We start from the raw sequence: 24,983 nt of genomic DNA on the forward strand, positions 1-24,983 counted from the left end.
CAAACGCTTCTTGAGCTCTGTCAGACCGCTGCCCTGGGGAGCCTGTTCCAGCGCCCAGCCACCCTCGGGTGAAGAACCTTTTCCTAATATCCAACCTAAACATCCCCCGCCTCAGCTTCGTGCCGTTTCCTCGGGTCCTGTCACTGGTAACCAGAGTGAAGAGATTGGTGCCTGCTGCTCCACTTCCCCTTGGGAGGATGTTGAAGACCACAATGAGGTTTCCCCTCAGACTCCTCCAGGCTGAACACGCCAAGTGACCTCAATGCCCTGCCTAGGATTAGGTGACGTTGCTCTCAAAGAGTAAGAAATAGTTACGTGCAAGTTACATCATATTCTGTACAGTGTCAAGTTCGTATCCCCGAATCTTTAATAAATATCAGGTGGATGTGATTCAAAATAATGGATGTAAGCCAACATCAGGCTGAAACTGGCATCTAAAGTTGGTGTGTAGTTGTACCTGAGCACCAGAACCTACCTGATGTACGTGTCAAGGACTGTCAGTCTGTGACCTCTAGAGCTCTGCAGCCAGAGCCACTGCCACACAGGAGCTTTAAAACTGGCATGAAGACCAGCACTTTAATTGAAATGCTTTAACGAGAGTACTGTCTTCCTCAGATCTCACCTGTATTCTTGGTATTTTTCTCTTAGTTCAAGTTCCTGTGATAGCTCTTTCTTCCAGAGTATGCTTGTAGATGGAAATATAGCAAAATGTGAGGTAATAAAAAAGACTTTGTAACTAAAGCTTTCTATCTCATGGGAGATCAACACTTTAAAGGCTTAGAGGCTTAAAGGACAGACACCGAGGGCCACGCTGAGGGGAGAGCGGGGTTTCTGTGGGGAAAAGTCCCCCCAGCACAGTCACAAAGCAGTAAAAGTGCCAGGGCTCCTCGTGGCTCTTCATTGCAGGAATTGCAGCATATGGAAACAGGTGATAATGGCAGTGGTGCCAAAACTGCCATGTATATGCTAACAGCACAGTGGTGTTAATTATCCCAGGTAACAAGCAAAAGGAGAAGACAAAACATCCTCGAGTTGCACAAGAGGAGGTTTAGATTAGATATTAGGAAAAATTTCTTCACCAAAGGGGCTGTCAAGCATTGGAACGGGCTGCCCAGGGCAGTGATGGAATAACAATCCCTGGAAGTACTCAAAGAACTTGTAGATGTGGTGCTTAGGGACATGGTTTAGAGGTGGACCTGGCAATGTTAGGTTAATGGTTGGACTCAACGATCTTTTCCATCTGTAATGATTCCGTGATTAATTATTCAAAATGTCTTGAGAGAGACCAGCAAAGCAAATGAGCTGTTAGACAGTGAACTTAGTGAATGTTGTGGTCACTCCCATCCACACGACTTTATGTTTTGTGAAGACTAGAGAAGAAAAATGCAGTAAAGGGATTGTGTGTACCTTTCTCAGGAAAGGATGGCACGAGTTCACAGGAGCATGGTAATAACAGACTGGAAGGGGAAAGAGGGCAGGAAAAAAAAGGGGGAGAGAAAAGGATAGAAGGCAGGGCTGAAGATGAGACACCCAGAAAACAAGAAGTAAAAAAGCTAATTAGCAGCAAGTAAAGAAAATCCAGATTTCCCTTTGTGCCCTTTGTAGCTGCAATCCTCAGACGTGAGTGGCGTCTGTGGGTCTCGGGGGGAGCCCCCACGGCCTGATGTGCCATAGCTCTCAGCTATCCCTGGGCTGTAGGGACTAGCTCTGCAACACAGGAGTGCTGGGGGAGTTTTCCTTTTAACGTATGTGGTTAGACAAGATAGTCTCTTCTGGTGAGGAGCTTCCCAAAGATACCTCGCTAGTTCCTGTTTTCATTTGCAAGAATATATCTATCACTTGGTTTAATTATATATCACCAAGCCAGATCCCGTGTAGTCCAGAGGGGTTTTGGTCCGGAGCCCACTGGTTGAATAGGTGAAGTTGTCCTGTGTCAATTTTTGAAGGGATAGATCAGCCTGGGTGAAGGAGAAAGGATACTTGGCACTTTACTATCAGTACTTACATTCAGACAGAGATAAAATGGAATTGTTTTATTGCACCCAAACATTGTGTTTTCCTTCCTTTTAGCTCATGGACACACACTCATGAAGAAGTAATATTTATCTGTAAGAGTATAGCCCCCCTCTTGACCATCCCACTTGGTCACTGTTCCTCTTTGCAGTGACAAGCCCTTCTCTAACCCTTAGCCTGGTGCTGCCTGGCCTTTTCCTCTCTCTTGCTAGTAGTGCCATGATAGGAAAAATCTGCCAGAGGTCTTTACATCGAGCACAAAACTTGGTTGCTTGGCTGTTAATGAAGTTATACTGAGTTAATGTATCACAATTTACTTATTCTCTTGCATCTGTACGTCAGATCTTACACACTTAGCTGGCTGATTATCCTTTTCCATACTGCATTAATCCAGAGGCAAATGTTGATGATCTTGCTAAATATTATGTAGGATGAGATTTTAGATACACTGGCAGATAAATTGCATACTGCCAAGCTGTTATTTCTAGCCATTTTACTAACTTTTTCATCATCAGTGGTGGAACTGCAGATTTTCATTTATTTGTTTAAACTGTATTCCTGATCGGTTTGTGTATAATTTTTAATTTTGCATAAAATGTTTGCCTTGTGAAGAGTAGCTGCATAGCTGGTTTTTGCTGTGTGCTTATCAGTTATCCATAAGTCATACCGATTTGCTAAAATAGATCATTAGGTCAAACACTTTCTTAGAAATCAAACAAACTAGTTCTGAGAAACGTTTTCCATTACTCCTGCTGCTGGCTCAGGAAAGACAATTTAATTTATTGGGTTTTAAGAGACAGCCAATGTTTATTTCAAGACATATTACCTTTAGTGGAAAAAGGAGGAAGATGCTGGGCCAGTTTACCACTTGTGGAATGGGAGCTAAAGGACTGAGGAATTTTGTTTTGACAGAATGAAGGTTTCAGGAGCTGTGTTGTTGAGTCAAGCCAGTGTGTTACAGTGTGCCTGTTGTTCGTGTAACCAGCAGTGGTCATTGCTGTTCCTCCAGCAAGGCTGGCAGTGACTGTAATTCCCTCTGGGGACCTGGCCATGCCTCTTCTCATCCAGATACTGTTAGCAAATGCTTAAATGGAGCATTTTCCTTGACTAGTGTGCCAATGTTTTGTTTCCTATATCTAAATCTGACAAAAAAACTGAAGGCAAATAGAAAGAAAGCTGAGAAGATTATTTTTTAAGATCTTATGTTTTATAAACTGCTGGTGATACACAGGATTTACTTCAGAGCCCTCAGTGTTGCTGTTTGCAATGCAGTATTCAACTTACTTAGTTTCTAGTGTGATTTCCCCCCCCCCCCACTAGATAGGTGATACTTTTTGGCTTTGGCAAGATGGAAATATCATTGAGCCTTGAGCCCTGGTCCTTCAAGAGGCATCGTGTTGCCATGTCCTGAGGTGGCTGCAGAAAGCGAGTAAAACCTGTACCCTTATCTGTGTAAAATTGGCTTTAATGTGATAAAGTGATGTTATTGCTAGTTCAAATAATCTAAATTTGTATGGAAGTTCTTCTTTACTCAGAGAATAGTCCTGGGACACTTTGTGGATTTTTGTCCAAAATACCAAGATCCAGGCGTGCTGGATGTCACGTATTCGTTCCAGATGGTGTGGCAACCTCCACTGCACTGGACTGAAAATGGCTACTGTTTTCTGCCAGTGTCTACAGAGTTATCTAAGAGATAAAAAGTTGCCCTCCAGAGAAAACAGAACCATAGTAAATATTCTACTCCATTATCTGCAAACTCATCAATAAGCGCAGAATGATTATTTCTTTTCATTACCACCCTTTGTGTGTTTTGCATGTTTTGCTCCTCCCGAGGGACTGCATGGGAATAGCATGTTGACTGTATAAGTATAAATTAAATGTTTGTCTAAAAGAACTATTAGAATGTAATTCTGGGCAGGATGTGCCTGTCAGCAGGAAGCTTCCTAAAATACTCTGCGTTTTAAGGGTGGAATTTTAGAGTAGGAGGGAAGTGTAGAATTGCTATTTACCTGTCTGATGCTGCTTTTGACACACATGATGAGCCAGCTTCATTTGACTGTCACCTCCTTAGGAGGCAGAATTCCTCGGCCCACACTTTGCTTAGCATTGACTACTTCTTTATTTACTCTTTGTGCCTTTGCATTTTATCTGGACTGTGCATTTTCAGTGAAGCTCCAGTTAAAGACAGGCTTCTCAGTCATGGCATTGTAGGAGGGCCCACAGAGCCTCCCACACAGTGCCTTCCTCAAAGAGAAATGGGATGTCTGTTTCTTTGAAGAAGCACTTTTGAAACAAAAGGGATTCCCCTATGCCTCTGACAATTTCTTTCCCACCACACATGTACAGAGCCATCAGGCTGATGGGCCTCCTTCCATTTGTCAGATTTTTCAGAAAAACTGGATTTCAGGATCTCCCCCTGGATGTGCCCTGTCTCTTCGGGCTGCCTCTGGGGAATGCCTGAGAGGAGCTGTGGGCAAGGCAGTGGATGAAGGAGGGCTTTGACAACTGGGGCTGAAGGAACCTCATTCAGAGAGCTGGGAGGCTCAGGACAGGGAAATCTTGGAGAAGGTGTAAACTGAATGAAAACCTTCTCCTGTCGCCTTTCCCCCTTTTGTGTCTATTTGGATTTTGCCTTCTCAAGGTCCTCTGTGACCTTTCCTTTATAATTACACGTGGTCAGCAATCAGAACCAAAGGAGTGAGTCATTAAAATGGGCACGAAACTTGCAATTACAATGCCTTGGCATGGGAATTTTGTCTCTGAAAGAACTTCAGCACAGCCTAGAAATCAGCAACCACAGTTTGGCACTTTCCTTAGCTACCAGAGCAACTGATAGAATTTGGAATCAGGCAGATTTGCAGGGAAGAAAGAACTGGTGAGTTAAAAAACAAGAACACAACCAAGACCATGTCTGAATAAATTTCCAGTCGTCTGTACATAGACCATTTATTGAGAAAGATAAGAAAAACTAAATTTTCATAATCCTGATTACATGCAGAGGATTGACCCAGATGCATGATTTTAGCTGTATTTATTATATTTAAACACAATGTATGCCTTCACATGTGTTTACTGAAAAGAGGAGCCACAGCCATTTAAATTAAATGCATTTTTAAATATTGCTGTTTAAAAAAGAAACTATTAGATTCCTGCATACTAAGAAGTAATGTAGATGACTGTGGTGCTCTAGAATTAATTAGATCTCTTATTTTAGTTTTAGAATCAAGAAGATATTTTCTCATTGCTTGCAGAATAAAATAGCTAAATCCTCTGCTTAGATCTGAAAGTAGTTTTGCCCACAGCAATCAAACTAATATTTTCTTTATAACTCATTCTCTCTGTAAGCTTTATGCTGATTTCATTAGGCTTTAGATCAGGTTCCAAGTAACTAATTATATTTATAGTGTGATTTCTTTGCTCAGAACAACTAATTTAGGTAAAGGAGTTGGTGGGAATGGTGAAAGGCTAAGTAGTATTCCTTTGCATTACTTTGTCCAGGTGCAAGATACCAGGAAAACTCTGTTTGTCTTTGTGTTTATAAGTCCTCAGTATTAAGCTGAGCAGCAACTTCCCTCTTTTCAGTATTTTGTGAGAGCATAATGATGAGCAGTTGATATACTGACTTTTTCCTTTGTATCAACTAGGGCTGATTTATTTCTGCTAGCAAAAATGGGGGTCAAAAATTGCTGGCTGTTCGAAAGTGAGGAGAAATCAGACTTGAGTATGCGAGGATTTCCGTGTTTTTCACTCCTGTTCCTTTGCCCGAAGTCTCTTCCTAACATTTCTTATTATATTTTCTTTCCTACAGCTCTACTGTAAAGCCACCACCTTCCCTTTCATCACTTTCCCACCCTTGCCACAAATTCCCTCTTACCTATAACCCACAGGCCTGCCCCTATTTCCTGAACTCAGACCTGTTGCTCCACTCACACTCATCTTTGAAAGGGCTAGCGCTGCATCATTGCCTCTGTTACTGCCTTCCTAAATGCTGCCACTGGCAGCTGAATAATGATTCTCTCAGCTGGCCCTATCCACAAACATAAAAGACCCTTCAGCTTTAGTTTCTGGGATTTAAAAAGCTTGGACAAAAGTAGGTTTGTTTAGCAGCTTTACTTTACTAACGGATATGAAGGTTCTGTTCTTGTATTACTAGCACTGGTTTCTTTTTCTTTTTCCAAACTAACTCTCTTATCCTAACTCCACAGCTGTGTTTCTCTGGACAGAACATTATTCCCTTCCTTACCCATACAAATTTCCTCTTCATCAAAATCCAGTGAACATCACATATCCTGAGTACTCAGTCAAAAATTTTCTGGATTCTTTTGTTTTTCCCCTCTGAGACTGTACCGCAAAGAAATAGGCCCATTTGGAGTTGACTTTCTGACAAGAGGTCTGGTATTTGACACAGTGCTGTAGACTACAAGGCTATGTTGGGTCGTTAGAAGCTGGATCTCGTTTTTAGCAGAGGATTCTAGTGGAAGCCAGCAGATTTTTGGAGGCCTGAGATATAACATCATGCTCTGTGATCTAAAATTTACTGAGGACCTTGAGTTACCTCTTTTTTTTCTTCCTGGTATGTTTCCATTCCTGAGAAAAGCAAGAGCTGCAAGACTGACTTATAATATACTCATTCAATTAATCAACTGAGAGTGAATCAAACCTTTCCAGGCAATTTTGTTTGAAGTGTCTGCACTCTTCTCTGCATCGCATGAGGTGCCAACACCAGTGGGAGTTTGCCTGAGGTAAGAGCTGTGGGTTTGGATGTATTCTTCCATTTTTATTAGGTCTTACACTCACAGGAATTTTGTGCTTTTTAATCTTGTAACTGTACAAAACTTATCTGGGTATGGAGGAAGATAACTTAGTGATTTGCTTTAATTATTCTCATAACTGTTTGCATTAGGTTTTATGAACTAGTCACACTTAAAAAATTCCAAACCCACTTTTATAACAAGAAGGTGTTTAACTAAAATCCTTGTGCCATTGATCTAACCAGTAAGAAACCAACTGAGCTACCAAGTACTCAGTGCTTCTTCCCAGTTGGTCCTTAATTTAATTGTATGTATTTAAGCATTTTAATTTTCTTTTCTGCCTTTATTATCCATATGCTTTCCCTTTAAATACTTTATGGAATGACTTCTAGCAAAAAGCAAGTTGCCAAAAAAATTAAAAAATTCCAGCTAAGCACGTTAAATATTTATTGCTCTTAATATTCAGAGTACAGCTGCAGAGTTGAGTAGTATTTTTTTGGAGTGCGCTGGTATTGTGATTTCCCATGCTGGTAACCATGTCCACCTAATGCAGAGCTTTACACGCCTTATAATCTTTCAAAATAAGAAAAGGGATTGAGAATGAGACCAGGACATGAAGAAGCAAAGAGACTTTGGAAAGATATCATGGCAAGTACTATGCAATGCACTCATTTTTGAATACAATTAGTTATGCAGTTAAGCAGGACTTGTACACTACTTCACATGCTCAAAATAAGATCCAGTAACATCTGATATCTTGGCATCAGAGTCTATCAAAAAGATAGTCATATGACAAGACTGTCTTAATGTCTGTTTATAAGGTACAAGCAAATGAAAGAAGAGACCAGTTTTGTCTGTCCCATGGACTGATTTCTATGCAAGTGTAGTTATAGATTATAAGACTGAATGTTTAGAATTAGCACCTCAGAATGTCTGTTTCTAGGAGTTCTAAATTCTTTGGAATAAGTTTTTTTCAGAAAGGTCAAATTGTTTTGTTGCAGTCTTTTAACTAGTACTTCCTCCACTATTGGTTTTCAGGATTCATTGTTTAGCTTCTGAAGGGTCATCTGCTCTCATAAGATGGAGGTTTTCTCTGGGTAAATAACTTGTTTGTTATAAAGAGGAATAATACTCAAAATTATAAGATGAATCTTTCAGTTATAGGAGGAAGGAGAGGGGGAGATGGATGTCCAAGGCAGACAGAGGATAACATAAGCACATCCCATCTGAAATTTCCCTAGAACAGGAAATGTAAGTAGATGAATACAATTAGCTCTCTTTCAGTTTCAAACACAGCTGTAAAAAGCTGGTTCAGTGTTTTATTTCCTTGCTGCCACTTAAAAATGAAATATAGAATTATTGCTAAATATGAGTTCCAAATTTTCAGATGAACACATTAATTACTAACTTAAAGCTGAAAACAAAGCTGCTGTCTGCAGCAGTAGAGGCATATTCTCTGGTGTTCCAGAATGAAACCATCTTGCATTTGTAGATCAAGGCTGTGAGCAGTAACCCCCATCTACCTCCCTACCCACCTTCTGCAAAGTAACAATAGTGTAATTTGGGTAAAAATGAACAGACCAAGTGTGTTCTATGTACACCCTGCTGCTCAGGGCATAGCAAGGTTTTAAATAAACTGGGCTAATTTTTCCCAGCTTACATTTCTTTTCACTACCCAGGCCATCATCTTTTGGGAAAGGCCCTTGTGCAGAGTACATGTTAATCCATACTTTTAAAAGAATGAGACAACTTGCAGCAGAAGAAAACAAAACATTCATATCAGTTACAGACAGTGGAATACTTTTGATGGATCTAATATTCAGCCTTTGGCTGGAAGGCAATTTTGAAAGAACCAACTAGTTAAACTTGAGATACTTCTATTTCCTCATAAGATTTACTTCTCTTCCTTAATCTGTAACTCTCCATAGTGAGTTTCTCTAACCATCAATATGACAGTACAGCAATATTGCCTCATCAGTCATGATTTACTTAATGTTTTCTGAATTTAGTAATATTTGATTAAAATTTAATGTGAACATATCATATCATGCCACATATATTATTGCATCCATTAATCAGGTAACCATAATAATGAAATGTCGGAAGATTGGATGAAAAAGGAGCTGAAGTCTTTGATATATGTTTGGCATGGTTTTGTGAGTGATTAACGAAAAGATACCCAGTCAATTGTGTAAAGCTTCATTAATATACATTTACAATCATCTATGTACTGTATCATCAGATATTTTTAACCTTAGTTAAACTTGATTTTTTAATTTACTGAATGACATTAAATATTAATAATCCTGAAAAATATATAGTATTCTATTAACTCTCATAATGCCAGAATGATTCATAACGTGTCTTCATGCTTTTGTAGCAAACTACGTACTAAAAATATTATCAGAGTTAATGGATCAGTTTTGTTAAAGGTGGAATAACAAATGCTTTATGCATGGCTCTATAAACTTCAAATTACACAATTGTATTAAAATAAATGTAAGTCAGTATTTCCATCCACTTTTTTAATATGCAAAGGTAACATATGATCTAATCTAGCAAAGCATCTACTCCAGTTTGGTAGAGGAGATATTGAAAACAGTAAGACTTGAGTTCATTCTCATAAGTATTTTATTAAACATATAAAGACTTTCTAGATGAAAAAAAGCCCAAACAAACCAAAGTTGAAATCCTTGGGCTTTAGCTCACAAAGCAAGGTAAGGACATGTTTTCCAGGTAAACTCTGAGAGATTTGTCATTGTTTTCTTGGTATTTGTGGCAAGAAACAACTAAGGCACTGATCCCACAGCCTGGATCTGTGTAGGAAATTCTGTATTGTGCCATAGATCTTAGTGTTCATAGTGGCAGGAGTGCACATGTGGGCCTTCAGTCATGTGTGTCCTTGCTTTCAGGGCTGGACACAGCACAGATCAGAACATGTGGGCTTCATTGGTACCACCCTCAATGTTCCCAGTGACTGGTGGTGTGTGTGCCACTCAATGTACATGGCACAGAGAGCACGTGCAGTGTGTCCTGGGGGCCCAGGGTGAAAAGCTGCAGCTTTTATACATCCGTTATTGACCTCATATCTTCTCTTGCTTTTGGTGAAAATTAAATTTATTTAGTTTTCATTTATTGATTACCGTGAATGAGGGAAAACACTATGATTTTGTTTCACTGCAGCTGGGTAAGTACATATTTACACTATAACAACTCCAAAAAACAGATCTCTTCAAAATAATTTCAGAACAGAGATGTCGTGTTTTTTAACATGGCTTGTGATTTTGAAGTGTATTTGGTTGGAAGCTGTACTAATCCCTAAACTGAATTATTACCACTTTGGAAGGCTGCTTGGAGATCATTGTTGTGTGATGTTAAGCATTGTGCAGCATATTGGCATCCAGTCTATATTTTTATTCCACAGGGTCTTGTCTTCAGGTGATTCAAGGATGCTTTTTCAGTAGTGTCCAGTGGGTCAAAGCTGATAGTAGTCCTAGGGTACTTGGGTTACACCTTAGTTCTGAGCAAGGTGGATGAGCATGCCCATCAACCTACTGATAAAGGGCATTACAAACAGGCCAGGATCTATGACTCTTCTAAACTCAATACCGCCAAAATAAGTCTATGCAGCTCCATCTAGTACCTGTTCTGCTAAGAAAGGTGAAACTATGGATTGAGGGGAAAATTATGAAGCTGGTTACTGCAAATTTGGTACAAATTGTAATTGTATTTGTAAACAAGGAGCCTACTTGCTTGGAGATTGACAGAGACGTAAGTAAAACAATTGTTATTCCACCTGCAAATAAAACGATCCACCTGTACTGACAACATTTTGAATTCATTCTTTATAGAAAAAACAACTTGATGTGAGTGCACGAATTCTATATTGTGTAGCACCACTGATTTTAGACCTTTCAGTTCACGTACTACCTTTGGCACAGAGAGGTCTTGGTGTACATCTCAAGTGTGCAGACTGGTGATGAAGAAAAACACATTGTGTACTTTCTTTACGTAGCTGAGAGGAAGAATTAAGAAAACACAGGGTGCGGGGTTCTTTCCTGTGCTTAGGTGGACTTTTGAAAACAAATTTGCTTCTGAGCTCCTGTCAGTTAGACTAACCATAACTCATTTTCTGTGGCTGTTAATCCTGCCTGTGAGGGGGTAGGGATAGTCATTTTCTTTGTAGCTGAAGGCAGGAACAGCATCATAACAAATAATGACTTTAGGATAAGCCTAAATGGATGAACCGCAATTGCAGTTGTCCTTCAAAATTAAGAACGAGAGGACAAAAAATGCAGAAAATATGATCTAAACTAATGTTACTTTCAGCTTTTGTGAGTGCTTTCTAACCTAGGACCTGTAAAGGCTTGCCAATGCTAAGGCAATGGATGTTGTAACTTCTATGTTAAGCAGTTATTTATTCACATTTTTACAGATGAGGAAATCAGAAGTACAGGTTAAAAGTCCTGTCCCTCGTACAGCTAGTAGGAACAGAACAGGGGACTGTACCCCAGAGTCTTGTGCTGTGACTTTTAGACACTGCAATTCATCACTATAATAGCACTTTGAATTTAACATACATTCCCAACCTTTTCTGTAAAGCAAGCTCTTTTCCTTCATAAGCACAGATTTCAGACAGGAGAAAACCCATCAGAGATTTGGTGACTTTCAACAGTGTTTCCCCTTTTCACCTTTAATTATAGCTGGGCAAATGGTGTCAAATGTAGGTATGGAAAACCATGGATGGGAACTCCTAAGAGTCTACAGAAAGATTCTATTTTGGTAGGTTTTTTTGATGTAAGGGATGAGAAGATGTTGTCTTTGGGAATGTGACAATTGTTGCAGAGCATAAAGTTATTTCCTCCTAGTAGCATCTGTTTTTCAGGAGAGAAAAATGCTGAGATTATGCTACAGCCTGGAGCTCTAGAATGTTGATGAGGTAGAAGGAGTCCAAATAAATTAACTGTTGTCAGGCTCTGATTCCAGTGACTGGGATTTTAAGTGGCTGGGAAAAATGGTCTTACGTAGTTGGAAAATTGTAGCCGGTTTTGGCAAGAAGGAAAGTGAGCAGATCAGAGCCTGTTTCTCATGTCATTGAAGTGTTTGAGAACTTGCCTTCTGCTGAGATGGAAGAGAACTTTCTGCAAAACTAAAAGTGTTTGTTACATCTATCTAAAATGTGTGGCCCTATTCTTGATGTAAGAAGCTTTGCATGGCTTCAATCTGCTCTTCTGGGGTAGGGAGGTCTGCTTTTAACAGTCAGAGGGAGTTTCTTTTAGGAATGAACTCTGACTTTTCCTTGGGTTTTTTGCTGAGTTATGTAAATATTGGTGTGGGGCTTGAGGAAAAAGAGGAAAATGTGAATTTGCCAGTGCTAATGTCTTTGTCCTTTCTCTCTGCAGCCATTTCTGATACAACTAATGAAATGTTGCAAATACTTTTAGTTATTCCTTAATATTATGGGTGCAAAAAAGGGAGGGGGGATTGTCTATGGCCAACTGCAGCTTCCAAGTTGATAATTATTTGCTCATGTTCATGCTTCTGTATTTTTGTATTCGGATGCAATGTCTCTGGTGGGCTTGTGAGAACGATTGGGAAATGCCTCTTACACTAAGATCTGGATATGCAGATGGACTTTGTTCAGTTTGGAGTTTCCATTTTTATAGACTTGGACATTATGGTTTTCTGGATAGTGTTGGAGAACCTAATGGTGCTTTAAGCACAGGTGGTTTGCTCTCCTCACCCTTACAGCTCACTGGGAGAGGAGCTGGATGCACCACAGGTCCTTGTGTACAGCACAGGTAGGGCTTTAGGTAGGTGCTGTAGGGCTTTAGTTTGTTTATTTGGAAATGTGGGTGCTGCTGTGAGTAAATCAGGGAGACCAAGGTGATGGGAGAACTCGTGGATAACAATTCGTGCCGCACACCCAGAGCCAGCCATTGAGAAATTCCTCTCTTCTGTAGAAACACAGGCACGCAGCAGAGGTTCTTTTGTGCAGCACTGAGCTGAGTTACAGTACCTGAGATTTCAAATGACAAAGGAATCTTGCTGTCAGACTCTCTCTGCTGAGCTGCTGATACAAAGGGCTGTGGGAGGCAAGTAGGAACACCAAAGCGTCTCCAATTGTTATCAGATAGCTGTTCACAGAAAGGTCTTCCCAGAGTTTGCTGCATAGAAAGCACAACCCACACATCATTGTTATTCATTCGTTCAGTTTAAGAGGCTTGTTTTTCACAGATGTGCTTTTCCTGTTTGGCGTTTGTAACTGAGGATTGTTGTTAGTTGAAGAAAAGTGTCATCCAGCTATGAATTGAGATTTTCAGCTGATTCATGAACACCTTTGTTAACTACAGCAAAAAAAGGAATATGGCTGAGTGTGAAATGTAGGTTAAGCTGTATTTCTACACCAGTATATTATACAGCTCTGGAAGGGCGAAAAATAAGTCTTAATTAACAGCTATGCAAAAATTTCCTACCTATCTTTATCTCAAAATTAGTAAAGCAATTAGAAGATGGAGGTAATTGCTACATGTTAGCCTCTCTTATTCATATGGAGCCTATATATAGAGAGATCTGTATATATATGGATTTTAAAATAATTAACCAAAATTGCTGTACGTGGCAAGTAAAGTAAGCAATCAGTATGTTTGAGTAAGGCTTTCATGTCAGAAAATTGGCCAGACATGCCAAGAAAGGGCAGTAAAACTTGGGAGAAGGGGAGGAAATGAATTATCTCAGAATAGTGGGACCAGAGCCACTCATGTCTGTGTAACAGATAATTTGTGGAGCTTACAGTAATGTGGATCTTGAAAGTTTTGATATCTAAGTTAATGCTACAGCCAAGTAGCACGATCACAGATAAGCAGCTGTTTATTGTTGTTCCAGGGAATAATGATCAGATGAGTGTTATTTCTGCCCAAGTTTTCTTCAGTACATATGGATCATCTCATGTTTAGCTTTAGTAAAATCATCTAGATAAAAAAAAATAATAAAAATGCTTTAAAAAAGTAATTTAAAAATAGTTCTTCATACAAAAGTGCAACTGTGAAAACACTTCTGAATTGAAAAAGCAGCTTCCTTTTGGTGGTTGGATTAAATGTGCTCTCTGACAGTCCCAGTCACATCTGTATCTGGCTGGGTACTCCACGTCTAGGAATTTACACTCTTCTGGAACAACATTAGGCATGAATCTGGCTACTCTTCAGAAGGCTGTCCTTGCTTAGGCTTCTTTAGATCACAATGAGTTTTTAAAAGGCAATGATATCTTTTTAGCACATAAAAGTTATCCTAAAAATTGATGAGTGCAAAGAAAATGCTCATAATTCAAGCAGAAAGGCCAAATAACAGCATTTGCCAATACAACAAACTGAGTGCAATTTTGCAGCAGTGAGAACACAACATATATTCCTTGAAAGTCAGTTTACTAAATTAAGTGGAAAAGAATTTTTCTGAATTATCTAATTATCTTTTCATGCTCAAGGTTTTATATTATTTTTTAAAAGATTCTTTTTAAACTTCTGATCAAAGATCAAAATTTTCTGGTACCTGAGCATTGTCAACACATTGGAGAGAAACATCCACATGGGAATCAAATTTATTCACTTTGTAAATCACAGCTGTATTTAACATTGAGTGTTGTGGTATTCTTGGAAGTCTTCCTTTTCAGTGAATTTAGCACTGAAAAGCCGGCAAATCAGTTTTAGTGGTATTGATGTGATACGTGTTCAGTTGGAAAGAATGAGTGGAAGAGGGAAGAGACATCTGGATGGTGTTACTTCTGCAAAGAAAATATGTACGCCCCATCATATGGTAGAATGAAGCACCAGAGTGACTTTTCTGATGCTATGCAAATTGTGGTTGTCCTCAGCACATCCAATTTCTGTTCTGAAATATGATTTTTAAGATCTCTTCACTACTAGAGCCGGACATTCCACATGAGCTGCTCTCCTTCAAGGCTCTGAAGATGACTTGGCTTAGGCTGAGCTTTACAGGGGCAGGGGCTGTAACCTTCCTGGCAGCTGCCCACAGACCTCCTGCCCATCCTGGAGAAGAAGGGCACTGGCAGAGCGTCTCTAGCTCCAGTCAGCCCTCCCATTACCCAGAGTGAGGTACAGCTGCTATGCTTCCTTCCTAAATGCCCCTGGGATGTGTCAGGGTCTTGTGCTGGTGTAGTGTAAGGAAACACTCCAGGTGTGCCCACAAGCCAGGATGGCCGTGGGACTCCTCACCCTCAGAACAAAACAGGAGAACTGTCTTGGCATTAGCTTTTCTCACAAGGACTTTCCCAAATGTGCAGAGCAAAGGGGGGCCCCAAAGCAGCCTGTCTCCTCGTCCCTTTCCAAAGCCACCTCCTCCAAGGATCACCTCATAATGGGGACTGATTGCCTGTTTGATCTCGGGGAGCCTCACACTGAACTGTGCAGATGTCTCAGGGCCACCACAGCAGCACTTGTGACAGGGGGTGTTGGTGCACACCCGGATTCCAGTATCTGTTCTGTAGTTAAACACCTTAAATAACCCTTGGAAATTATTCTGGCTGTATTCAAAAGTGGTAGCTTAGCAACTGATTTTTTTTCTTTTTCTTTTTTTTTTTTTTTACCCAAACAGTAAAGGAACTGAGTTCTAATCCTCTTGAGGGTGCTGTTTATTAAAATTTCCACCATGGAAATTAGAGAGGATCTTCCTCTTTCCCAAAACAAGTCTGAATTAGCTGCAACAGAAATATTTCCTTTAGTTGAGATGATAGAAATAGATGTTGAAAAAGGAATTTTTCTTTTTTTCCAGAAAACTAGAAAATATATGAGGTTTGTTAGTGTATATGTTAAATAATATATTTATCAAATGAGGTTAGATAGGAGAGGACATAGGCTGTTTAAGTGCTCCATATCATGGGTCAAGAACCCATAATTAGTGTGCCTTGTAAATGTGTTGGGGTTACATCATCAAGATTAAATGGGATTGCCCGATCAGCAGTGTGGTGACAAGGAATTGATGTTCTTAAGCCCATTCTGGACTGTCCTTTCCTGTGGTTGGTGAGGGTTGCATTCCATAGGAAGTGATCTGCTTGTGGGACATGTTACAGGAGAACAGCAACTACATGAAGATTAATTGGCAATTTAGATTTGACCATCTTAGGTGCCCATCTTAGAAAAAGGCAATTATACAGATTTCTTTTTTTCCTGCTAAAGGTGTATGTTCTCTCTTGCTCTTTCTAGTATTGTGTCTTGTTAATATAAAGCATGCTTGCACAGTGTAGGCATTTAAGTCTCAGTCCATTAAAGAACTCCATCCTGTAATAGAATCCTTGAGTTCAAAAATGCTTCTGGCTTTGGGGTAAGTACATACAAAACTACAAGTAAAGCTGTCTCTGCTTTACTGTGCTGCACCCTGAAATGCTTCCTGTACAGAGAAATATGTACTTGGCTGTGTATCTTGAAATTTGTTGTTTCACATCTGAATTGATGATATTGAGTCACTTTCATTATATGTATTCTGTTAATGATACCTTTAATATCTGAGACATGAAAGCCAAATAGAAGTCCTTGTGTATTTTTTGTATATGTTTCAGGCTTCAGTGATCCTGGAATGGCACACCTTGGTCAGTTGATCACTGGTTTTAATTTCCACCTTCTTTTCTACGGTGTGTTACTGGTGTTCCCTTTTGCAGACATTATCCTTTATCATTCACATTAGTCACTGTATCATAAGTGTGCATTCTCTCCCTTGCACTGTACCCATTGGTAATAGGTTATTCAGACACTGCTTTAGGAAAGGAAATGCCAGAATGGAAGAAGAGAGAGAAAGACATAATGACAACAGAGATCTAAGTGCTCAGTGGTCCCTCTTGACCATTTTAAATGGAGATAATTGTATTAATCATATCTAAATGTAAATATGCCAAATATCAGTAGTATGCTCCAGCTGAGCAGAGTGGTCCTTTTTATTGTGTGACCTGGCAAATGACCCACTGCAGATCAAAACAGAAGACACATGAAGGGCCTGCATTAGTTGGTGCTTAACTTTAGGAGCTTATATAGTTACTAATGTTGCTATGAATTCTCCAAAATAATGTTGAAGCTCCTTAGTGTTTCAAGCCCACGCTGCTTAACTAACCCCTTGCAAGCCCATGCCCAGGGAAAAATTATTCTAAATCTCCCATGTCCAAATTCCAGATTCGAGTGGAAAGAATTACAAAATTGCATGGAAATGTTTTGGATTAAAACAGATTTTTACAGTGAAACCTTACAATTATTATAAAGTATTATAAACTAAGACATTATTTTAAACTAGTTTACAACAGAAGTTATGCACTGGCTTGTGCTTCAGAATCACAAAGTGAATCAAGGATCACGGTTTCTGATGGGCTTTGCTGTTAAGAGCTGAAGGGGCAACGTTCCATTTGGATTGGGAAAAAGCTGTTCTAAGGTACCATCACTTGGAAAGCAGGGTGAAAGACAGTCACTGAAACACCCACCGCTCAGCAGGACAAGGATGCTGGCTGTGTATCCCAGAGATGGAAGAAGAGAAGTATCTCCTCTCTCCCTTGGCAGTGGTTTGTGCTGGTTACCTGGAACAGGCCCTTCCATTTGAACATCTCCATAACCACATACTAGATGAGAGCACAAGATTAAACCAGAAGTCTTGTTCTTCCATCTCAAATCTGTCATCTGCACAGCTTGTCTTTGTAACACAAGCATAAGTGAAATTTTGTAAATGCTTTTCATTTCAATAATTAGAAGTTAGTCTAAGTGAGGGAAGGCATTTTTAGTAGCTATTTTGGTTTTTAAGGCTGGAAAGGGGAAGAGAGGAATATGCCAGAGGCCAAATCAGTGGAATTTTTCTGTGAGCAAAAGAAGCATGAAGGATTTGATGGTTCAGCCTTATTGACATTACAAAACATGGGCCAGGTACTTGTATTAGATGCAAAAAGCATTAACTCAGTGTAGATCAAGTCATATTTAAAGGGGAGGTGATGTAGTGTGTGACAGAGAACCCCATCCTCCTCTAAAATGTTTGAACTTCAGAAGAATGCATTGAACTGTTACACACAGTTAGAGAGCAGAGTGAACCCCATTACTGAAAAGTACTTTGGCTGTCTATGTCTATGTCTAATGATGTAAGTCAGCCTTGGATTTACCATATAAATACGGCTTAAGAAAACCATGTGTAATTTAATAAAAATGTTTCATCTAAAATCACACACTGGATTAAAAAAGGAAAGGATTGTGCCCTTGAAGAGGCTGTGAAGAACAGAAAACTTCACAAATTCTTGTGTTTAACATTACTTTTTAATATCCTTGCATTAAAAATGAATGATTACTTTTTAATATTACTTGTAGCCAACTATCCCCTACTGTATAGATAAATTTCTTGTATGATTTTATTATATGCTCAATAATAGTACCTATAAGCTCAGATTTCTTTTGAATATAAATGATTGGAAACAATATCTACCCTAAAGCATCTTTAATGTCATTATAGATGGGTAGGAGTAAATTAAGCGGTATTTAGCCACCAAAGTCTTTAATTTCATTGCATTTGAGTAGGAGTTAGACATTATGAGGTCCAATTAAAAAAGTCACTAATGTTTTTACATCTGAGTAGGAGTAAATTAAACAAAATCACTCCTGAGCTGCTAATATCATTTTAATTGAATGTCATTCAGTTTCTAACTGCTGTTACAACACAGTAGATAATGAGTCAAGCTCAACAAATCATCTGAGCTCCAGGTACCATGGCTGCTAGGGGTGAAGGTAGAGTTTAGGGATGGAGAGGGAAACTGTTGGAAGTTGGGAAGCTGACAGGAATGATAGCAGACCTGACATCTCTTGGTTGATGAAACCTATGTTCATCTAAAAATATCACCCTAACAAGAGCTAATCTAGCAAGGCTGCAAGCCAGGTCATTATTTCTAGTGTTCAGACATAAAAAAAAAAGGCATTTATCTAGAAGATGCGATTTACAGAGTGAATGCTAGAAAAGCTAATTCCATTTATTCACACCTCATGAATAATTCATTGTTTGATTTAATGTTAATCTTGATGATGAGACAATGGTGAAACAATACTAGACAATATATAGACTTAAATATGTGAAAATAAAAAATCATATCCTATCACAAGCATTATTATTTTTTGATCTATAACAGATAATATTGCATTGTCCTCATACCTGGAAATCTTTTCACTCTGGTAAATAGCAGATTTAAGACAAGCTTTGGCACTTTGTATAGAGACTGTTAAAGAGACCAGAGTGAAAAATACCCTTCACTGTAACTCAAATTACTATAAAACAATAGATATTTTCCCCTAACATCAGTTCAAGTGGTTACACAATGCTAGGCTTCCATCAGGAAAAACTGCAGGGTTTTAAACCTGTTACCAGTTTGTGAGCATCAGATCCATTCTGATGTTGCTGTATGTGTACGTTTGACTACTGAGAGCAAATATTCCTTTGTGTATGAGACCCAAGAGAGCAGGGTTCTCTGATTGAAGCTCAGTGCCTCGTTCCAAGCTTGAGGCTTCACATGCAGTCACACCTGTGGGTGCAGTCACACACTGTCGTAGGCCTGTGTGAGTCGTGTGTCTCCTGTCTCTGCAGGAAACGGTGAGGGCAAAGAGGCCTTTGTGGCCTATGTGTCCACAGGGATCTGGTACTGCTTCTTGCTCATGATCAGGAAGTCCCATCAACTATCTCTTGGCCAGGTACTCGAAATGATATAAAGGGAAATTAGCAGTTCTGACTGTTCCTTTCTTATATATGGGGAAACTGAGGAAGTTCACTTTAGCAGATACCATAGACCTGCCTTTTCTCTTATTTCTCTGCCCCTTCAAAGAATCTGAGCATTTTGTTCTTCCTCCAGGGGTAGGGAGAAAGTCAGTGCTGCTGGACAGGGGAAGAACTGCAGAACTGCAAAATGTCTTTCCTAGGAGCCTGAGGATACCCTGTGATAAAAGGGTGGGTTCCATGTAGCCAGAGCAGCTTCCTTTTCTTCAGGGCTTCTCCTGCAGCCTCTGTCTCCCCTTAAGATAGTGGGATGTGCTAAGGCAGCACAGAGTTGTCACAGGAGAGAGACAGATCTTGTGCCTTTCCAGGATGGAGTACATTCTATTCTCCATCCTGAAGGTTAGCCAGAGCACTGCTAGGTAGATTTGAGGTTTATTTCAGCAATGTGCTTTTGGCCATACATCATACCACAGTGTTTGCAGGGAGCTGTCTGTGCTGCTCTTCTGGTAACGAGAACATTGTGTTGGATGTTCACCTGGAAGGACAGGTTTCTCAGCACCCAGGACACTGTCTTTTCCAGTGCTTCAAATATTATGCTTTGACAAAAATAACTATTGTCAAACTCTGGTTCTTCCTAGGTATTTCTCCTATTTAATTGTGAGATTCTCCATTGGCTCTTTCAATTACAACCCGCTATGTGTCACTGTAATTCTGCTATTTTAAATGGATGTCCGATGAGACATTCCGGACAACTTGAAATAAGTGGGTGAACTAAAATTAGCTGTCAGTGGATGTAAAGAGGGAGGCAATCCACTAGATTCTGGTGAACCTTTCAGATGAAAGACTGGAGTTTGGTTTTGTTAGAGAAGGAGGACAGGAGGTAAAATTGTTCATTTAGGTAGGTTTTACTTTTAGAACTGATTTTCAGATGAGCAAATACAAGCAGAAATTCCTGCTCGGGATTCAAGTCTGGCTACTTTTTGCATTTACCTTCCATGATGTGGAAGGAGCCCCAGCGTGAATTTTGGTTTAGTATTCCCAGCAGTCAAGAGAGCAAGCTCTGTGAGTTAAGACTTAAAGCTTTTACGGAGGGTGTGTGAAGAAAAGTTTGAGATTGAGCGTGGGCTGAACTCTCTGTGTAGATGCATTGTTGTGAACATGCTCTGGGACATACGGAATTATATTGTTACTTGGGGGAACAGTGATTAAATGTTTTGACATAGCCTTTTGTCTTTTCCATGTGGATTGCACTTGAACATGTTACAGCTTGTATTAACTAATGCATTACACAGGTTGGTTGTGTCTTTTGTCTGTGAAGTTCCAGTGATAGCACTGCAAAAATAATTACTAACAAAACTCTTACAGGATCTACTTGGGGAACGCTAATGACTCCTGAGAAACTTAATGACTTCTGTCATGTTAAGATTTACTTAAATAGGTAGGATTTTAGTTATTGAAATGCAGGGATACAGATTTCACTTTGGAATACTGCTTAATGCCATGTCTGTGCCTAAGCAGCAATTTGTGAAACATTTTGCATCTGTTGATCTCAGTGTCTGTCAACCATAGAACAACAAAACTTCTTCAAGAGGTCTAGGGACTACTAACTCAGTATTAAAATATTAGACCTGGATCTTATTTCTTGAAATAATCTCATTGCAGTCTTCAGTTGCCATTTTTCTCATTCTTCCATTGCACTTTCAACCTCCCAGAGTCCAAGGGGGTTGTGAATTACATCTAGAAGCACTATAGAACGAGGATGGGTGCCTGGGTAAACAACAAGGATGTATTGCTGGGGTAAAAGACTGCTTGGCTGATATTTCTGCTGGCAAGCAGAGCAGTTTGGTTCAGTAAAGAAAGTTGTCATAGTGTGGTAGAGGATAAAGGAATAAATGTTTTCAGCTATTTTTTTTTCTCCTGGCAATCCTGATTTGAGCACTTCCTTCCTTGAATTGCTTTTGTTGGTCAGGCAAAGTTCCTCAGCTATTCAAGTCTCCACTCTCTTTGGTTTAGCAGTTGTGTTGGAGGCTTTTACCTTAAACTTAAAAAGGTTGATCAAAACCATCTTTCCTTTCAAATGGGCCAATTTGAATCAAAATGTATGTATTCCTATGTATATGTTTCTCAAAATTTCGTAGTTGTAGGTAGGGTTAGGCATGTCTTATGTAAATTTAGATGACTAATGAACCTGCCTTTGCCTCATGTTGTCTTCTAGTCAAGCACGTAGTTTTCTATCGCAGAAATATTTATATCCTTCATAGATGAAAAGTCAAGTTTTGTGCAGTGTACGTTAGTTCAGAGCTGAGTTACTCTTTCCCCTGTGACTGGAACATATAAGTTATTCTCAGCATGTAACACGCAGATACTTCTGAAGCGTGTGGGCACAAAACCAGGTAGAAGAGCTCTTGAAAATGCATCTGGTTTCAAACAAGGAACTTTAAATGTTTTCTGTAACCATAAGTTATGGGATTAGTTTGATGGTAAGAGTTATGTTTACAGTGTGTTCTTAGTTCTTGCTTTGAAGTATGGCAGTAAATGTAAAAATCAAACTCCTCATTGTATTAATCACAGGTGAATCTAGTTTGACCTTTTGCAAGTGGCAGTACGTTCAGTGCTAGCTGAAGATAGGAATGGTGATCTTGAAAGAGCTGTTTGTTCACAACAGTCATAGAACTGGCTCTTTATGCCCCCTGCCCAGCCATGGCCTGCAGAAAGCTGAAACAGTGAGGTCCTGGGGACTCTGTGCCTGAGCCACCTCCCCTGTAAACTAATGCACTGGTTTTGATGAAATTATGCTCTTTTCAGGGTTTGCACTCTTCTGACAGGTGAAAAAATCATTACAAGTTGTGATATCCATGTCAGCTGCTGCAGGCATTCACTTTGTGTATCTTCCAGAGTACTTCCAGCTGGAGCCACAGGAGGCCAACCCGAGTTTCACCTGGGCAGTCTGAGTATCTATGAGCTTGTGAAGTACCTCAGTTAGAGAGGTCTCTATATGAAGCACTCAGAGCTGGTACTTTTAAAGAAGAAGGACCACTAATTCCTTTCCCCCCACACTCTGTGGTCCTTGCACCCTGCCTGCTTTGGGCATGGCAGTGCTGCCCGTGACCCGCTGTCCTGGCTGAGTCTCCAGGAAGAAGGGATGTTGCGGCTTTGCCTGTTCAAGCAGCTGACAGTTCTAAGTGGGACCTAGTTACATCCTAGATTTGAGCCCAGACAGGCAAATTCTCTGCATATGCAGTTGAAGAAAGATGCCCTTGGAGTACAATTTCCAGCGTTTAAGTCAGATGCTTAAAAGTAGACAGTCTGCACACATGTTAGTCGTGTTCCTCTGTCTGTATTTTGTATACTAACCTGAAAACCTGGATGATAGGAATCTAATGCTTCCTGAGCCTGTGGGCAAGACTGGCTAGATGATCCATTGCATGGGTACTCACACAAATGCACTGTATTGTCTTTCATCAGCTCCACCAGGGAACAACAGGACTGAGGCTTGTGAAGTTTGCTGGCCCTGCATCTCAGCCTTTCCCAGGCATGCAGTCATCAGAAGTGCTGCCCAGATAGGACTGTTTTGCTTGCCATCTCACAGAATGCAGAAAATTGAAGTTTTGCCTAACACTAATGAGTTAGTGTTTCCCTTAGCAGTTATGAGTTTCTGATTGGCTTAGAGAGTTTTATATGACTTAGTGCTGACTTTGGTTTGAATCTCTAAATCTATAGAAGAGAAACAGAAGGTTTTTGTGCTTTTGGTGTACTTTTAAAAGTTGCTTCTTTGTACCCCCTTAGATGAAGCTGCAAAATGACCTTTCAAACTTGAACAAAGCAGAGTACAGTATGGAGTTGTGCATTTTGAGTACAAGTTAGACTAAAATTTTTAAATCAAAATCTTTATAAAGAGCTCTTTGGAAAGCAAGTCACAAGCTGGAGTTTCGGATTAGCTTAATGACTTGCATAGGAAAGTACGTACCTATACTTGTAGTTATTTTCTCAGATAACATCTCAGCTTTCAGTCTTTGTACGTGAGTGATAAACATGAATAGATTCTGGCAAAGGGACATCACAGCACAAATACTCTTTTCCTTTTTATGGGGATTAGGTAGACTCATTCTTGTCCAAACTGTAAAAAGTTGGGTTTAGGCAGTCAACAACTCAAAAGAAATGTAGCTGTCAGAATGGGTTTCCAAATATAGTCTTCCCATGTACAACACACGAGACCTGACTGTTCTGGCATCCAGGTGGAATATGTCTGTGGTTCCCTGGTATAAGCCAAGCACAATGCATCGCTTTTAACATCTTGTTCTGAGTGTCTTGGGTATGTTTAGAAAATGCTGGTGCCAGCTGGCAGATTGCTGGTGAGGCTGAACACATGAGGCTGCCGCTCTTGCAGTGTCGTTGCAGCCCCACCGTTCCTTCATCCGTTCTTCTGAGTTCTGTAATTCAAGAGAGTGCCTTTGCATGCACCTTCTCTTGAGTTTCCCAGGCCTGGTTTTCTTTATCAAACATCACCTTTGCTGCGAATTTTGGTTGTAGGATTTTTAAAAATTTCCTCTTAAATCAAAGTGAGGCAATTAGTTTCTTTTTTTTCTCACTAATTGCTTTTACGTTAGTCTCACTAATCCATAAGTGCCAGTAGTCTCTGAGATACTGGATCTCATTTAATTTCCAAAGAAGCAGAAGAGAGCTAAAACAAGAAAATGTCACAGCATAAACAGACAACAGAAGGGAAGAAAAAACTAGATAAAACAGTTTCTTAGCCTCCTACTTTACATTCATTCACTCAGCTATATCACATGTAACATCAGAGCATTATCATCTCTTGAAACTTACTTATCACAAGAAGAGTGATTAAGTTGATCTCCCTCTAATTTGCACAATTGCTCAACATTGTAGACCTGAGGAGTGAGGATTGTCATCCTGCCCAGTAACCATTACAGGTTTAAAGGTTAGTAGAGGCAGTCAACATTATTTCTACATTTTTTTCCCCAGAAATGAGAGTATGAAATCAAAGATGCATTGTGGTTTGTTTTTTTTGGTTTGGTTTGTTTTTTTTTTTGTTTGTTTTCCAAAAATAATTTTTTACACAGTGTTTATTTAAAAAACTACAGAAGAAAAGCTCTGGAACAATGGAAATATTTCTTTGGATTTTTTTTTTAAATTAAAAGTTACATTTTTAGTCCAAGTGACTTTTCACTTAGGAATTTAAATTGATTTCAAAAAATTCGAAGTGAAATGTTTAAAAAATCTTGAAGGATTTTGATTGACTTAATCTGTGTTGTATCTGGGTCTCCATTTGTGGAAAGTTTCATCTTTTCATTCTGATTCCATTATTTTCTAAAAATAGAGGCAATATTGAGGAAACTTAAGTATTATAAATTGAGCCATTGAGAGGAAGAGCTAATACTCAGACTTGAAATTATATTACCTCATTTACTTGAACAGATAGCAAAAAAAAAATTGGGATTTTGCACAAGTTGTAGTTCACAGGAGTACTTG

General features: G+C 39.5%; 1 long non-coding RNA gene across 3 annotated transcripts in view; it reads left to right on the forward strand.

Annotated features, from left to right (window-relative positions):
- The first annotated feature begins 165 nt into the window (after positions 1-165).
- LOC113972723 overlaps positions 166-24,983 on the forward strand; it is a 68,820-nt gene continuing 44,002 nt past the window's right edge. For all 3 annotated transcript variants that reach the window (XR_003535979.1, XR_003535980.1, XR_003535981.1), the window contains exon 1: positions 166-715. This is a non-coding gene — a long non-coding RNA (uncharacterized LOC113972723). The remainder of the gene's footprint in view (positions 716-24,983) is intronic.

The sequence above is a fragment of the Neopelma chrysocephalum genome, unplaced genomic scaffold (assembly GCF_003984885.1).
Source record: "Neopelma chrysocephalum unplaced genomic scaffold, ASM398488v2 Primary Assembly neopelma1_96, whole genome shotgun sequence".
Taxonomy (NCBI): Eukaryota; Metazoa; Chordata; class Aves; order Passeriformes; family Pipridae; genus Neopelma; species Neopelma chrysocephalum.